Raw genomic sequence first — 15193 nt, forward strand, 5'->3', positions numbered from 1 at the left:
ATTGGCACACATTATTTTTGCTTTTATGACAACTTATATTTTGAGTGCCATAAGTCGCCATTTGAATTGCACTTATTTGTATGTGTCTCTGGATACGCCCTTGTATGATGATCACCCCCGAGTCAGAAGACAGAAGACAGTGCACATCTCTGTCATAGAACATGTCCTTGAAGGTAAGACAATTTGGCTGTCTATCAGGGGTTTGTTTACCATGCTCTCCAAACACAATGATACCTTCTGTGGAAAATCCTGCGGCTGCAAAAAATATTAGACAACTATCTACAGCCAGTCTTTTGGAGTGATAGCCGTTCAAATTACTAGGTCAAGCTAAGCTGGTGTTTATTTTGTGTTATTGATGTTTTAAAAGTGTTTTTGATGTTACTTCATTTGTGTTTACTGGTGTAATTTGGAATAGAATGAATTTTAACTTTCATTTGCCATTATAACTGTCCATAGTCTATACTTTTCAGCAAATGAATATAGCTACAGCATTTTAAAATTGCAAACGCATACTGAAGACCATTGGGAACTTATTCCTTATAGCATACATTTAGCATACCAGGGACCTATACCAACAAAGGGATTAGCAACCTCGCGATATCCCGTTACAGCACGCAAAATAGACCGAGATTTGATAATCTCGATCGATTGGTCCCTGTGTAGCGATAATAAACCGGTGCGCGAGATTTGATAATCTCGATTGATTGGTCCCTGTGTAGCGATAATGCGGCTTCACGATATCAATTGCGAGGGATTTCGCTTATTGAGCGGGTTACGTTTTTTCGGATTCAAATTATATTATGTTAAATAAACAAGTACCTATTCGTTCAATTGTTGCGTTGTTGATCTCAAAATCAATCATTATTTAGTCTAATTATTACGCAGTATGTCAAACGGGGACCCAATTATCGGACCCTTTGATGAATATTAATTGCCGGTTGTTTCGCCAGGGTTAAATTGCCGTTGTTTATCGCACGTATGTGCATGTACAAAAGACCGGTCTTTTAATAGAATTAAAATGTTACCATGTTTTGTTTTAAATAGCAACATAATCGAGACATGTTAAGTGCAAACAACTCAAAATGTATAACTGTTCTTTTAACCTCCGACGCAGCAAAGTTTCGCATGCCATTTGAATATTCACCAACAGAGTAGCTCAGAACCTGTGCAGCCAGACTGACCTTCATGTAGCTGAAGGAAAGCAGATTCATTGGATTGCGAGCGATTTCGCACATTGATGGTGATAGTTGTTTCGCAATATTCGACTTTCGTTGTTTAATAAACAAATATACATTCGTTCAATTTTGCCTTGTTTGTCTTGTAAATAAATAATTAGTAATATTAACACGCAGTATGCTACACGGAACCCAATTACCGGATGCGTTGACGAGTAACAATACCATTTGTTTCACAGGGTTTCAATTGCCATTGTATATCGCACATATGTGCTGTGCATGAAGCAAAGACCGGTCTTTAAATTAATTAAAAATGTTACTCTGCTGTGTTAAAAATATCAACAATATTAACGCCTGCCAATTGCTTACAATTTAAAATGTATAATTGTTCTTTATCATCCGAGACAATGAAGGTTCGCATGCCATTATATTATTCTGTTGGACTCCTTTTGAACATGATATCCATAGTAGTACTGAAAATCTTTCGTGATTTCGTGTTCAAGTATTGAACAAAAATCAACAGAATTTGAAGGCAAGGCAATTCATAAAAGTCGTTTATGTTTTATTTCTCAGTATAAATCAGTTTATCACTGAAACATACACATTAGTTCATGCATGATAGGTAATCTTGGTATTATTTAAGTTTAAGAGTATGTGTAACAATACATTCATGTTACTAAGTGTAATGAGCATTCAGTTAAAGAAAATATTTTAAAAACTCAATAGCATGTAAAAAAATCACATGTTTGTAAAAGATTTTGCACAAGTAACCATTTGAAATGTGAAATAGAACAACAAAAATTTGATAATAATACTAAAAAATTTCTATTTATTATTTCAACAACAAAAGATTGAGATTCCTCCTGACATGGTAATGCAGAAGATTTATTCGAAGCCTACAGCAATACAAAAAGCTTACTAAAATTAAATACCAAATTATCTTGTTTAAACAAGTTTAAAAATTTTATATTTATAATGAGTTTTGGGAACGCATTTTTGATTAACATGATCAAAGATCTAACAGTCACTTTTGAGTTAAGCAGAGATATTCACTGCTGGAATGTGTTCATTTATGAAAAAATGCAACAGTTTAATTTAATCAATTGAATATTTAAAACTAATTCATACTGAATTTTCTTTTGTCTTCGGCAAGTCTGAAGGTTTGTGAAGTTTGTTGTCGCCACTGCTTTATATAGTAGACATGAATATAGTAACATCATCTTAGTGCTGGGATGGTCAAGGTACGTCTCAGGCAAAGAAAGGAATCCAATTTCCCAGTTGAATCAGACAGTATCAGTATCCTTGGCATAGCTGTGAACACACATGTATGTCAGCACTATTTAAAGTCCTTAATGTGGAAATGACCTGGGTTTGTACGCCCAAGTTTCGCTGGCGTCATGACATTTTCCTTTGCGGGGTCAAACTTTCCGTCTAAAGAGCAAGAGACCCTCTTTTGCTTCTTTTCAGCACACTGAAAATATAAAACAATATGAATATAAACCAACAAGATTAATAAAGGGCTAGTATTGACTGAGCCTTTCCAAAAATGCTGCGACATATGTTGATCAAATTAATAGTGGTTATAAAATTTAAAAAATGACTAAAATTGTATTGTTTTTGAGCTTATACAAAATTATGATTTTTCAAATAATGCAAATGAAATTTGCACTACACAATAGATTGAAATGCAACGTTTGTAAAGATACCATCATGATTATTATAGGGCTAGTATTGACTTAGCCTTTCTTAAAATGCTGCGACATATTTGATTAAATGGATAGTGATAACAAAATAAAAAAATGACTAAATTTGTATAATCTTTGAGCTAATACAAAATTATGATTTTGCAAATAATGCAAATTAAATTTGCACCACACAATGCATTGAATTGTAACGTTTGTAAAAATACAAACATGATAACTATAAGGCTAGTATTGACTGAGCCTTTAGAAAATAGCCACGACATATGTTGATCAAACTGATAGTGATTACAAAATAAAAAAATGACTAAAATTGTATAATCTTTGAGCTAATAAAAAATTATGCCTTTGCAAATAATGCAAATTAAATTTGCACCACACAATGCATTGAAATGCAACGTTTGTAAAGATACCAACATGATATATATAGGGCTAGTATTGACTGAGCCTTTCAAAAAGAGCCACGACATATGTTGATGAAACTGATAGTGGTAAAAAAATAAAAAAAATGACTAAAATTGTATAATCTTTGAGCTGATACAAAATTATACCTTTGCAAATAATGCAAATTAAATTTGCACCACAGAATGCATTGAAATGTAACGTTTGTAAAGATACCAACATGATATATATAGGGCTAGTATTGACTGAGCCTTTCAAAAAGAGCCACGGCATATGTTGATGAAACTGAAAGTGGTAAAATAAAAAAAAATGACTAAAATTGTATTGCCTTTGTGCTCATTCAAAATCATGAATTTGCTTATAATACAAATAAAATTAGCATCACACAATGCGTTGAAATGTAATGTTTGTAAGAATACCAACATAAATAGTATAGAGCTTTATTTGACCAAGCCTTTTGAAAAAAGCCACGACATACGTTTCTCGGATTATGGAAGTGTAAACAATGATACGCATGATTTGGTGAAAATACCCACCGTTGTTTTATAAGTAAATACAAAGCATAGTTGAAAACAAATGAAACAATAAGATGTATCAAACTCAACAAACCTTTGCAATGAATACTTCTGTGTTGGCAACACTTGGTTAATTTGTTATCTTATTCTGTCTCGATTGCTTTGTCACGGTCTTGCTTTGTCAAAATGGCGGCTGTGAAAATTTGCCTTGTCGCGCGAAGTCTCGTTGGGTCGCAAGTCTCGTTTCCCTTTTGCGTAACAACGCGTTAGCTTGTTCTTCGGTTCAGTGAGTTTCTCATCCCTTTGTTTGTATAGGTCCCTGAGCATACGCAGACTTAAAAAACACAGAAAATAGACACTGCTATCAGAAATTGAAAAGGCAGACTTCACACCCTCAGAAACAAGACCTTCATCATAAATTGCAAAGGAAAACTTAACACCCTTGGAAACTAAACTCTGTTTCATAAATTGACAAGACAGCCTTTTTACTCTTGGAACTAGACTGTATCATAAATTGCAAAGACAGCCTTTTTACTCGTGGAAACTAGACTCTGTATCATAAATTGCAAAGACAGCCTTTTTACTCGTTGAAACTAGACTCTGTATCATAAATTGCAAAGACAGCCTTTTTTACTCGTGGAAACTAGACTCTGTATCATAAATTGCAAAGACAGCCTTTTTACTCGTGGAAACTAGACTCTGTTTCATAAATTGCAAAGACAGCCTTTTTACTCGTGGAAACTAGACTCTGTATCATAAATTGCAAAGACAGCCTTTTTACTCGTGGAAACTAGACTCTGTATCATGAATTGCAAAGACAGCCTTTTTACTCGTGGAAACTAGACTCTGTATCATAAATTGCAAAGACAGCCTTTTTACTCGTGGAAACTAGACTCTGTATCATAAATTGCAAAGACAGCCTTTTTACTCATGGAAACTAGACTCTGTATCATAAATTGCAAACACAGCCTTTTAACTCATGGAAACTAGACTCTGTATCATAAAATGCAAAGACAGACTTAAGACCCTAGGAATCTATAACTTACTCTCCGATAGCATTTTTCAAGATGACCATAATGGTCCTGAGTCGCTAACCTGAACTCACATTGTAATACCTGAGTGATAAGTTGAGAGCAGATCAGCTCAGGTGAGCTAAAGAATAAACAGCAGACACAAATATTCCATTGATTCCAGGTGGTCTAAGGGTAAACAAGATATAGGACTCGATAAAAAGCCCATGTTAGAAATGCTTTTATGGTAGCATAAACATTAATGCAAACTTGTATGTTGGTAATTATTAATCCAACCAAAGACTTATACATGCTTGAGTAATATCTTTAACATTGACAGATTTTTATAACAATGTCTGGAAAGATTGGGTGTTTAGAATGCATACAATTTAGTGGAAATATATGGTAGCATAAACATTTATGCAAACTTTGAGGTTGGTAGTTATCATTTCAACCTAAGACATGAACATGCTTTAGATCGTTGATTTACAGCTTTTTAAATATTGGGAACAAAAGCATTTGTATGAAAAACGTTAGTAAAAATGTTATGTGTCAAATGATTTACTAGATATGTGGTTGGTAGTCCTTATCAAATCAAAGGATCTCATGTCACAACACTTTTATAGTCAACAACACAAAGGCAAAAGATAAAGGCCTCAGATAAAAACACCCATGTTAGAAATGTTTTAACTGACCATTAAGAAACATCCACCTGTCAATGGGGAGTTTATGACTGCATTAATAGAGCTGTAAACCCAAATAATTGTTTGAAGACTGAAATTTGAACCACACACAGGCAATTGCATTTTGTAATTGAATTTAATCCACACAATAATGGGTTTAGCACTTGCTAAGGGAAACTAAACACTAACAAAACAATTTTTTTCATTAAAATGAGCAAAAAGGAAAATACTGGTTAAATAGTTTCAATCAAAATGTGCTGCTCAATTTGCGAAACACAATAAAATTGTGAGATTTATTCATGATTTGTTTCTTAAAAAGTATTTGTTTCCTCGGGAATTGTTCAAGTTTAGTTAATTGTATAATTAAGTATTATATTGATGGTTGTCACAAAAGTGATGGTTATTTTTTATTATAAATGCAAAGGTGGTGATTGTAGTCCAATAATGATGATGATCTAATACTATAAATCAGTCCTAATAAATAAACTTCTAAATCGTTAATATTTAAATAGTACAATATGATTACTTTTCTTAACTTTTAAAGGTTATTATTTCTTATAAATTATATTTTCCTTAATTAAAATTGAAGAAAATATATATTAATTGTATTTGTTTCTTTGAATTTGAAATTTTATTGCTTAGCCTGCAGTGTATTTAATAAAATATAATAAAATTTAATCAAAACAACAATTATTTTTTCAATTCAAAGAATACAGTGAAAGTTGGATGGTCAAGAGTGACAGGTTTATGGCTTTAATTGCAATTTTATGACTTCCTTAATTGTTCCCTCAAGAGCCTTAAAGGGGGCTATAACTTCAGTGACAATTCAGACCCTGTGTACCAAACACTGAATATTATAAGTGAGCCTTGGTAAGGACAAATCAATTCAGTGACATTTAAGATATTTAACTTATTTAATAGATAGCTAATGTGAGGCTCTTCATGGTGAGGTAAATTGATGGACATTGTTTGTGGTTTTGTTTGGATAATACTGTGACTTATGTTACAACATGTAGATCGGACATCATTTTGCAGTTAAATGCACATTCATTGGAGTAAAATCTGTTCATCTGAAATTTGTTCGATGGTAAGTACTGCAATGCGTTTTGCATTTGATAATACACTTACAGAAGAAATAGGTGGATAAAACAAATTTGCATCAGTTCTTACCTATTTTATTGTTTGTATCAGTGTTCAAAAACTGCATTTAATTTAATAAGATTGTTTCACAGGTAGTTGTATTAAGCTTTGCAATTATATATACAGTTTATAATTAACATTTAAAAATACACAGAGGTAAACCTGGATGTATGTGTGTGTTTGTTGTGTGTGTTTTTTTCATACCTTTTTTATGGAGGGGGTGCATCTGAGTGATTTTTTTTTGGACCTGGAAGACTCTAATATATGAGCTGTGCTCTGTGAAAAGGGGGTCTAATGCATGTGCGTTAAGTGTCGTCCCAGATTCGCCTGTGCAGTCAGCAGTGTTTTGAATTATATATATTAAAACAAATTAACAATACTTTTTTTTTGGGGGGGGAGGGGGGGGGTGGCAATCTTATGGAAATTTAAGTCATTTTGGAACAATTTATACCTTTTGAGATTGGAAATGGCCCAAAATTTGACCAAGAATCACTAATAAATAGTAATCCAATCAAGAATACTACCCCCCCCCTGCCAATGTAAAATGTGGCACATTCATTGCCCAAGGCCTTACTTGGCATACGTAGCAATTATTTTATAAGTTCACTGGGCATTTGAATGGAGTTTTTTACTTTGATAGAAGCCAAATTAAACAAAGGCTTTAAAAAATAAAATTGTGTTCATGCATCATTATTTCCAATAAATAGGTCATATGGTATTTATCCCATTGACCAGGAACAATGTACATGTCAGCAACAAGAGACCTCGCTGAGGCGCAAAATTGTAAATGTTAAACCCTATGATTACATTCAAACGAGGCATACGCTTTCTCCAAAATTAAGAAAAACGTTTGCAGCCGAAGGGGAAAATGTAATGATGGGGTGTTCCAGTGCAGAGGAATTTTCATCAAACCGGTCATTAATGTCCTAGTTGATGCAGATCCACATTTTAGCAGCCCATGATTGCCATGAAAATGGGGTAAACCAGTTTGAAATCTTCATTTTGTTACAGATTTACTCTTTTAATTTAAGTTCCCAAACCCCTTTTTTGAATAGAAATCCCTTTGAGTTTGAATAGAACCCCATAAAAAACATATTTTAACTATTTTTTTTTTCTGAACCCGAATGGGTACAAAGTAATCCGCATTTGGATATTAAGAATTGAGGCTGAACAAATGAAGACAATCTCTTTTTCAATCAGACATTTAGTGCTGGTCCAGTAAATGAATGCATATCGAAGTTTGGTGCTAGTCCAGTAACTGAATTCTTATTTGTTTCTCATAAAAATGCTGTTGGATAGAGTTGCTTAGTTATTTGTCATCAGTTTTGATTATTGATGAAATGTCTTCTTTATTGCCTCAGGTTAATTAATTGGGCTTAACACCTTTTCTCATGACTTTCATCAATATAAATCATTTCCATATATGCTACTTATAGTGCTGGATTAGCATTATGACTGGAGTCCCCTAAGCCGTAAAGCTGTTGGGGCCCACGCCCCTGCAGGCCCCTAGTCAGCCTACTAGAACACCAGCGCCCTGTCGATTTTACTTGTTGAAATTAGCGTACCCTGCCCATATGACATTATAATTATTATATAAAGCTTTTAAGCAAAAACACTATGGTTTTGCAAATAATTAATTATTGCCAAGTAGTAAAACAATTGCGAGTCTCTCATCGGCACAAAACATTGATATAATATAATTGGCTTTGTTAAGTCATTATATTAGGCTTAGCAAGTAAGTAAAAGAAATTCTTTTGTCTATTTTTAGTCTCATGGGGCCCCATAAAGTCACGGGCCACAGGCCATTAGGCAGTTGCCATAACTCTGCTTTATGGGTAATCCAGGACTGTTTTCTACTAATAGTGAACCATTATTTACAAATCTCTATTTTCTCAAAAGAAGTAAATACAGTCATGATGGCTCTATAATGGTGAATAATCTGTTGTTTCTGTTTGCAATAACTGCATGGTAATAATACCTGTGTGGTATTGTGGCAAGAACAAGATTCTGTTGAACATGTTGATGATATCATCTGAGACTTAAAATAGACAATACATGCATTTCTTGTGAAGGAAACCATTTAGAGTAAAATATTCATCATTTATATAAATTAAAAACTTACAACGCTTAAAAATGCTTTGATTTATCTTTTATGGGCTACTTTGCACCCAGGTCTTTAATAAAGGAATGGGTGCTTTATTCCTTTCTTGGTGTTAAACTGCATTTAAAGGGGCCTTTTCACAGATTTTGGCATTTTTTTAACTTATTCATTAAATGCTTTAAATTGATAAATGTAAACATTGGATCATAAAAGCTCCAGTAAAAAATCAAGAAAAAAATTAAAAAAAGGAAAAGAACATTGCCCGGAGCAGGTTTCGAACCAGTGACCCCTGGAGTCCTGCCAGAGTCCTGAAGTAAAAACGCTTTAGCCTACTGAGCTATTCCGCCGAGTACACATTATTGACGTATTTTATACCTTATATAAGCAATCTTCGTAGTTTCACAAAATTTAACGACAAAAACAGAACTCTCCAAATTATTCAATCGTTTCGCGTTGCAACGCTTTATAATTTTTAGGTTTTAAAATCGTCAAAAGATGCATATAATGGCTATATTAGAGCATGGTTAATGTTCAGTATTACTGTTTCCTCACAAATATCATAACTAAAACGAAAACTTACGAATCTGAAATTTTTTTTTTCAATTTTGTCAATTTACCAAAGCGTGAAAAGATCCCTTTAAGGTGAAAACCAACCATATGTTCTGCACAGGTGCTTTCATTTTAATTCAATTTAATTCTTTGATGTTTAAGTTAAGCATATGTAGTGAGCCCAGATTGTAATTGAAATGTCTGACCCACCATTCAACAAAGTCTGCAACATTCTTTTGCCCTTATTTTATCAACTGGGTTTAATATTTCATATTTAGGGGCCAATATGAAAAAAGTCCATTGAAGGATTAACTCTTCCTCCCAGAGGCAAATGAATTTGTACCCTTCCGGTTGGAAAAAAAGCAGTAAAAATATGTTTTCTTTATGGGGTTCTATTCAAATTCAAAGTGATTTCTATTCAAAAATTATAGTGCATTTTTAAGTACCATTTATTGAATCCTAAACATGAGTGACAGTAGGTAGTAAGGGCTTTTCAATGTCAACAATTTTGATGCGCATTAAAAAATGTTACCACAATTTTTTATGAGACTGGACACTAGTTTTGTACATAGCCTACTGCAATTTAAGTAGTAAAATGTTGATAAAAGTGTTGATGACATTCAATTATCAATTGTGCCAAAGTCTAAAGAGATGCAATTATTAATGTTCCTGATTGCATTTAAATCTAACTTGGTAACTTTTTTCACTTTACCTTATTTACTGCATTGAACAGTAACTCATGGTTATACTGTTTTAAATAATATTTAAGGGTAGATTTACAAGATGATACCAACAGTCGAGCATTTAAATGTAAATCGCAGCACGTGTATCGGATATCTCTGTAACTTAAGATGGCCATTTTTATCACCCACTTTGTAGAAACACGCGTTGTGTCATAAAACACCGGAAAATTGGAATGAATATGATCAAACGATAACATTCTTATAGTAATCTAGGCTCGTAATGTAATTTTTGGGTCGGTTGAGTCAATTGTTATGGGCCCCATTGCTAATATTGTTCATCATGATAGTAAATCCTTACTGGTAACTACATGTTTGTGCCATGGTATGAAGGTTAACCCTTTACCTCTCTGATGCCTATTTTGACACATTTGTAGTCACTTAAAAAGTTATATTAAATTAAAGAGCTTTCTTACAGGATTCAAGTTTTGAAGGCTTAATTTCCAACCCTTAGATACTAATGAGCAGCCAACAGCATAAAACCTGAACAGACTGCAAGTTACTCACAGGCTGTTCTGGTTTTATGCTGTTTGCATATAGGCTTTTTATGTCCCCCATCACTATAGTGGGGGACATATTGTTTTTGCCTGTCTGTTGGTTTGTTTGTTGGTTTGTTTGTTTGCCCCAACTTTAACATTTGCCATAACTTTTGCAATATTGAAGATAGCAACTTCATATTTGGCATGCATGTGTATGTCATGGAGCTGCACATTTTGAGTGGTGAAAGGTCAAGGTCAAGGTCATCCTTCAAGGTCAAAGGTCAAATATATGGGTCAAAATTGCTCATTTAATGTACACTTTTGCATATTGAAGCCAGCAACTTGATATTTGGCATGCATGTGTATCTCGCTTGTTCACTTTACTTCTTAGTGGAAAAGGGTTAAAGTGTTGTGGTAAGGCACCGTACAGCGTTCATCTGTTGTTGTAAATGGGCCGTGCTCTGTGAAAAGGGGGTTCAATGCATGTGCGTAAAGCGTCATCCCGGACTAGCCTGTGCAGTCCACGCAGGCTAATCAGGGACAACACTTTCCGCTTTTGTGGTATTTTTTTCGTTTACAGAGAGTCTCTTCATAGCAAAAATCCAGTTTAGGTGGAAAGTGTCGTCCCACATTAGCCTGACTGCACAGGCTAAATCTGGGTTGACACTTTACGCGCATGCATTTAACCCTTTTTTCAAACAATAACCTAAATTCCTATATGACTTTGAGGAATATTATTTTATGTTGAGAATGCTGTTTCCAAGAACAGAGTAATAATGCATAACAAACGTTATGTGGTAGAATCAATCCACATCAAATTATTATAGTTTATAAACATATAAACAATAACCTCAAAAAGTTTCCTAGATGATTTTGAGGAATATTATTTTATTTTGACAATGCTGTTTTAAGATAAAATTATTTGTATTAGAAAGTTCCTCGATTGTTCTCTTTTAAAACTTGTTACTGAAAAATTAGCTGTATAAATATTATGAGAAAGAGAAGGGCCTAAATTGTTGTTAGTTTGTCTATGGGATTAACTCCACCACCTTTATGCATGTGTTACTTTAATCTCTTTTACGATTTTGACAAGACCTGAGTCCGGAAACCGTTGTTTGCTGTCTAATTACCTTTAAGACGCTCTTGACCCATATAATCTCATTTTTTAGAGAATGCCCTGTTAGGTCTTCGTCCTCTTAGTACCTGTAAGCCAATTAAGATATTACCTTTTCTGTCGCTTGTAAGTCATAGTTCTTTCAACTTCTTTGGTTCTTTTTTCCCAGTTGTAAGTCTAAACCTATTTTGCAATTGTGTTGGATATTTCATCAAGATTATTTTTGGTTGGTTTAAGCGGTCAGTTAGTCTTTATTGGATATAATGTGGCGCCTGCAGAGATAATGCGTGAATTCTTGACATTACTGGATTGTTTCTTTAATACATATTACAGGTACTAGTTTTCCAATCAGCATGTATCATAATTATGTAGAAAAAAATACATACAATTTAAATGTAATTTTGGTCAATTTGCATTTTTATGCCCCCGAATCGAATGATCGGGGGTATATTGTTTTTGGTCTGTCTTTCTGTCTGTCTGTCTTAACCTTGCTAATAACTTTTGCAATATTGAAGATAGCAACTTGATATTTGGCATGCATGTGCATCTCATGGAGCTGCACATTTTTAGTGGTGAAAGGTCAAGTTAATTCTTCAAGGTCAAAGATCAAATATATGGCTTCAAAGCGCAGTAGGGGGCATTGTGTTTCACAAAACACAGCTCTTGTTCTGTATTGCCTTCGCCTAAATGAATTGGTAATAATAGTGATATTGTGTGTTTATCATAGATCAGACATTAATTGTATTGCTTGTAAAATAATTTAAAAACGGTCCACAGACTATTTAGACCATAATTAATTATAAGCTAATCTCTACAAAATTTGTTCAGCACCATTGTCCCAATAATATCTCAGCCAAGTTTGAAACAGGGTAAGTTTGAGTCCAATACTAGGTCAATAGGTCAATTGAAAGAAAAGTAACATTTATAAAATATGGTTCCAGTCGACTGCTAAAAAAGCGCCATTAATCTGGGCTGTTTTTCCTGATATATAGTAAATCCATTTTAACACTCTATATGTCATTGTTTGACCTACACATGCAACATGCTCCGAACATAACAAAGTGTGTTGTTATTCTGGGATGAGTTTGTTGAACATTTTGGTTTGTCCAATACATGTATGGCTGCCATGTATTAAGACAGATTTCCATATAAGTCTATGGTGAACCATTGTGAGCGCTTTCCTCTCAGAAAAGTTTAGTTCCTTGTCGTCTCAGGTGAGTGCCTTTTGGTCATTGGCACTCTTTGCAAATAAAAGAGTAACAAAATACATTTATAAATAAATGTGTAAGCATAATTGACATGTACAGTCAATTATGCTGTAAAAATTGTCTACACGTGCAGTCAATTATGCTTTATAAATTGTCTACATGTACAGTCAATTATGCTTTATAAATTGTCTACACGTACAGTAATTTATGCAGTATAAATTGTCTGCTTGTACAGTCAATTATGCTGTATAAATTGTCTACATGTACAGTCAATTATGCTGTATAAATTGTCTACATGTAAAGTCAATTATACTGTATAAATTGTCTACATGTACAGTCAATTATGCTGTATAAATTGTCTACATGTGCAGTCAATTATGCAGTATACCTATAAATTGTCTACATGTACAGTCAATTATGCAGTATAAATTGTCTGCATGTACAGTCAATTATGCTGTATAAATTGTCTACATGTACAGTCAATTATGCTGTATAAATTGTCTACATGTAAAGTCAATTATACTGTATAAATTGTCTACATGTACAGTCAATTATGCTGTATAAATGGTCTACATGTGCAGTCAATTATGCAGTATACCTGTAAATTGTCTACATGTACAGTCAATTATGAAGAATAAATTGTCTACATGTACAGTCAATTATGCAGTATACCTGTAAATTGTCTACATGTACAGTCAATTATGCAGTAGAAATTATCTACATGTACAGTGAATTATGCAGTATAAATTGTCTACATTTAAAGTCAATTATGCTGTATAAATTGTCTAATTGTGATGTACAGTCAATAATGCTGTATAAATTGTCTACATGTACAGTCAATTATGCTTTATAAATTGGCTACATGTACAGTCAATTATGCTTTATAAATTGTCGACATGTACGGTCAATTATGCAGTATAAATTGTCTGCTTGTACAGTCAATTATGCAGTATAAATTGTCTACATGTACAGTCAATTATGCAGTATTAATTGTCTACATGTACAGCAATTATGCAGTATGAATTGTCTACATGTACAGTCAATTATGCAGTATAAATTGTCTACATTTACAGTCAATTATGCAGTATATATTGTCTACATGTACAGTCAATTATGCAGTATAAATTGTCTAAATGTACAGTCAATTATGCAGTATAAATTGTTTACACATGCAGTCAATTATGCAGTATAATGTGCAAGTTAAACACAATTTTATTTATTTGGATATAACAGCACACCAGTCATGTATTCTAACTGTCTCAGTGCATTGAACATAGTTTACAATACCCCATGCTGATTTTGTGCGTAATCTTTGTTGACAGGAACTTAAAGAAAGGCAGTTAAATGGTTTTATTGCCTTTCCATAAATGAAAGATATAGTTGTTAGTGTCAAATCGTTTTGACAATGATGTTACTTAGTGCTCAATTCATACAACATGGAATTGAAAACCCTTATTGTGCTCTAAAAGTTAAAGCTTCATGGGACGTTTTGAGTGTTTTGATGTGAACAGAATTCACTGGTGACAGGTTGACAAATATTGTGTTTTCTTGACCATCAAGTTAATATCATCTTTGAAATGAATTTTTTTCTTTGTAATAAATAGACCATGTTTATTATTTGATTAAAACTGCTGGTAGATTGCAGAAGCATAAATAGATGGTTACCGTAATTACTCTTTTTGAACACTTAAAAATAATTAAAAAATTTAGAAATTAAAAATATTTAAAAAGTATGAGTATCCGAACATTTAGAGACATATATGTTATGTTTATTTGTCAATTAATTTATTGAAATAAAACCAACTGATAAATGTGCAATATTTTTATTCTGTTATACTCTCTTTTCTCAGCTTTAAATAAAAAACAACTTCACTTATTTGCAATCTCTTACCTGAAATGGTATATACATTTTTTTTTTAATGTTATAAAAAACATTCATACTGCTTCCTGAATATGATATCATTTTGAATGCTGTTGGGTGAAACCATTGTTTATTACCGGTATACATGGTAATCTACCCAATAACGCAATTGTAATGGTCCATCGCCCTTAGGGAATTCTATGCCAGTTTTTATGAACTTAATCGGGTTGTAAAACTCCATGATCGAAGGGTCCCAGATAAGCGAAACGGGGCAGAAATCTAGTAAAATAGCGCTGTAAATATACTGTCCGAAAAATCAGAGTCATGAATTGTGGATGAAAACCCGTATATCCGAAAATATAGTCACAAAAAATAATTATTTTGTCTAAAAACTTAGAGTAATTACGGTACTTCAAATGCTTTTTAATGCTTGCATTTTTGTGTTTTTGGTGTTCCATTAAATTTTAAACATGGCATTTTCTTAGTTTGATAATATGATTACCTGCTAACTGATTT

At 33.2% G+C, this 15193-nt stretch overlaps 1 protein-coding gene across 4 annotated transcripts in view; it reads left to right on the plus strand.

Moving 5' to 3' along the window:
- Positions 1 to 15193, plus strand: part of LOC127860494 (slit homolog 3 protein-like) — a 42459-nt gene that overhangs the window by 9180 nt on the left and 18086 nt on the right. Inside the window, exon 1 of one of the 4 annotated variants that reach the window (XM_052398598.1) lies at positions 3 to 173. The exons of 1 other annotated variant lie outside the window; for it this stretch is intronic. The gene's annotated coding sequence lies outside the window, so the exon portion shown is untranslated. Of the gene's footprint in view, positions 1 to 2; positions 174 to 6424; positions 6573 to 14184; positions 14344 to 15193 lie in introns of those variants that run through there. 2 more of the 4 variants (XM_052398601.1, XM_052398600.1) reach the window with 2 other exon arrangements.

The sequence above is a fragment of the Dreissena polymorpha genome, chromosome 15, assembly GCF_020536995.1.
Source record: "Dreissena polymorpha isolate Duluth1 chromosome 15, UMN_Dpol_1.0, whole genome shotgun sequence".
In the NCBI taxonomy this organism is placed as follows: Eukaryota; Metazoa; Mollusca; class Bivalvia; order Myida; family Dreissenidae; genus Dreissena; species Dreissena polymorpha.